The following is a 3,788-nucleotide window of genomic DNA, read 5'->3' as shown; positions in this document are numbered from 1 at the left end:
CGCTCAGTGTGCTGAACCTCGAACGTCGTCTGTGGATGTTGCGAACATCTGACATACACATTTTGATAACTACGTGATAGTTCAGTTAAACGGTTTAGAGTTGAGGCACCGAAGACGTTTTGAAACGTTGCGAAACATATGAGATGTTTCGAGGGCTGAAATTGGGATTTCAGGCTCGTGCCCACGTCAAGAGGTATAAGACATCCGACGATTTTCTTAGCCTGCAAACTAAGGGAGAAAAGCTCAATTGTTGAGCTTGTGCTCAGATTGTCTGAGTACAACAATCATTTGAATCAAGTGGGAGTTGATCTTCCAGATGAGATAGTGATATTTCTCTGAAGTCATTACCACCAAGCTGCTAGAGCTTCGTGATGAACTATAATATATCAGGGACATATATGATGATCCTTGAGATATTCACGATGTTTGACACCACAAAAGTAGAAATCAAGAAGGAGCATCAATTGTTGATGGTTGGTGAAACCACTAGTTTCAAGAAGGGCAAGGGCAAGAAGGGATACTTCATGAAACGGCAATTCAGCTACTGCTCTAGTGAAGAAACCCAAGGTTGAACCCAAACCCGAGACTAAGTGCTTCTGTAATAAGGGGAACAGCCACTGGAGCAGAATTACCCTAGATACTTGGTAGATGAGAAGGCTGGCAAGGTCGATAGAAGTATATTGGATATACATTGTGTTAATGTGTACTTTACTAGTACTCCTAGTAGCACCATGGTATTAGATACCGGTTCGGTTGCTAAATGTTAGTAAACTCGAAATAAAAGGCTGCAGAGTAAACGAAGACTAGCTAAAGGTGAGCTGGCAATATGTGTTGGAAGTTTTTCCAAGCTTGATGTGATCAAGCATCGCACGCTCCCTCTACCATCGAGATTGGTGTTTGCATTGAGCATAGACATGATTGGATTATGTCTATCGCAATACGGTTATTCATTTAAGGAGAATAATGGTTACTCTGTTTATTTGAATAATACCTTCAATGGTCTTGCACCCTAAAATGAATGGTTTATTGAATCTCGATCGTAGTGATACACATGTTCATGCCAAAAGGTATAAGATAGTAATGATAGTACCACCTACTTGTGGCACTGCCACGTAAGTCATATCGGTATAAAACACATGAAGAAGCTCCATGTTGATGGATCTTTGGGCTCACTCGTTTTGAAAAGTTTGAGACATGCGAACCATGTCTATTGGTGTATATGCATGAAGAAACTCCATGCAAATGGACCGTTTGGACTCACTTGATTTTGAATCACCTGAGACATGCAAATCATACCACATGGGCAAGATGACTGAAAGCCTCGTTTTCAGTAAAATGGAACTAGAAAGCAACTTGTTGGAAGTAATACATTTTGATGTGTGCAGTCCGATGAGTGCTGAGGCGTGTAGTGGATATCGTTATGTTCTTACTTCACAAATGATTTGAGTAGATGTTGAGTACATTTACTTGATGAATCACGAGTCTGAATTATTGAAAGGTTCAAGTAATTTCAAGGTGAAGTTGAAAGATCGTCGTGACAAGAGGATAAAATATCTATGATATGATCATAGAGATGAATATCTGAATTACAAGTTTGGCACAGAATTAAGATATTGTGGAAATTGTTTCACAACTAATACAGCCTGGAACACCATAGTGTGATGGTGTGTCCGAACATCATAACTGCACCCTATTGGATATGATGCATACCATGATGTCTCTTATCGAATTACCACAATAGTTTATGGGTTAGGCATTAGAGACAACCACATTCACTTTAAATAGGGCATCACGTAATTCCGATGAGATGACACCGTATGAACTATGGTTTAGAGAAACCTAAGCTGTCATTTTTTAAAAGTTTGGGGCTGCAACGCTTATGTGAAAAAGTTTCAAGCTGATAAGCTCGAACCCAATGTGGATAAATGCATCTTCATAGGACACCCAAAAACAGTTGGGTATACCTCCTGTCTCAGATCCAAAAGCAAAAAGGGATTGTTTCTAAAATCGGGTCCTTTCTCGAGGAAAAGTTTCTCTCGAAAGAATTGAGTGGGAGGATGGTGGAGACTTGATGAGGTTATTGAACCGTCTCTTCAACTAGTGTGTGGCAGGGCACATGGAGTTGTTCCTATGGCACCTACACCAATTGAAGTAGAATCTTATGATAGTGATCATGAAACTTCAGATCAAGTCACTACTAAACCTCGTAGGATGACAAGGATGCATACTACTTCAGAGTGGTACGTAATCCTGTCTTGGAAGTCATGTTGCTAGACAACAATGAACCTACAAGCTATGGAGAAGAAATGGTGGGCCCGGATTCCGATAAATGGCTCGAGGCCATAAAATCCGAGAGAGGATCCATGTATGAAAACAAAGTGTAGACTTTGGCAGAACGGCTCGATGGTCGTAAGGCTGTTGAGTACAAATGGATTTTAAAAGGAAGACGGACAAAGATGGTAAGTATCACCATTAAGAAAAGCTCGACTTGTCGTTAAGATTTTCCCGACAAGTTCAAGGAGTTGACTATGATGAGACTTTCTCACTCGTAGCGATGCTAAGAGTCTGTTGGAATTATATTAGCATTATTTATGAAATCTTGCAGATAGGATGTCAAACATTGTTTCCTCGACGATTTTCTTGAGGAAAGGTTGTATGTGATACAACCAGAAGGTTTTGTCAATCCTGAAAGATGCTAATAAGTATGCAAAGCTCCAGCAATCCTTCTAAGGGCTGGAGAAAGCATCTCAGAGTTGGAATGTACGCTTTGATGAGATGATCAAAGATTTTGGGTTTATAACAAGTTTATGAGAAACTTGTATTTCCAAAGAAGTGAGTGGGAGAACTATAGAATTTCTGATGAATATATGTTGTTGACATATTGTTGATCAGAAATGACGTAGGATTTCTGGAAAGCATATAGGGTTATTTGGAAAGTGTTTTTCAATGGAAAGCCTGGATTAAGCTACTTGAACATTGAGCATCAAGATCTATGAGGATAGATCAAAACGCTTAATGGTACTTTCAAATGAGCACATACCTTGACATGATCTTGAAGGTGTTCAAGGTGGATCAGTCAAGGAAGGAGTTCTTGCCTGAGTTGTAAGGTATGAAGTTAAGACTTAAAGCTCGACCACGGCAGAAGAAAGAGAAAGGACGAATGTCGTCCCCTATGCTTTTGTCATAGGCTCTATACGGTATGCCATGCTGAGTACCGCACCTGATGTGTGCCTTGCCACATGTCTGGCAAGAGGGTACAAAGGTAATCTAGGAGTAGATCACCAGATAGCGGTCTAAATTATCCTTAGAGGAATAAGGATATGTTTCTCGGTTATGGAGGTGATAAAGAGTTCGACGTAAAGAGTTATGTCGATGCAAGCTTAACACCTATCCAGATAGCTCTGAGTAGAGATACCGGATACGTATAATGGATCAACAATTTAGAATAGCTCCAAGTAGAACAGTTATTTGAAATGGCTCCAAATGTAGCGTGGTAGTTGCATCTACAAGATGACATAGAAATTTGCAAAGTACATACGGATCTGAATGTTGTAGACCCGTTGACTGAAACCTCTCTCACAAGCATAACATGATCAAACCCAGAACTCTTTGGGTGTTGGTCACATGGGGATGTGACCTTGAGTGTTAAACACATATCGATGTGAACTGGATTATTGACTCTAGTGCAAGTGGGAGACTGTTGGAAATATGCCCTAGAGGCAATAATAAATTGGTTATTGTTATATTTCCTTGTTCATGATAATCGTTTATTATCCATGCTAGAATTG

The sequence above is a fragment of the Triticum urartu genome, chromosome 5, assembly GCF_003073215.2.
Source record: "Triticum urartu cultivar G1812 chromosome 5, Tu2.1, whole genome shotgun sequence".
NCBI lineage: Eukaryota > Viridiplantae > Streptophyta > Magnoliopsida > Poales > Poaceae > Triticum > Triticum urartu.
This window is presented reverse-complemented; position numbering follows the sequence as displayed.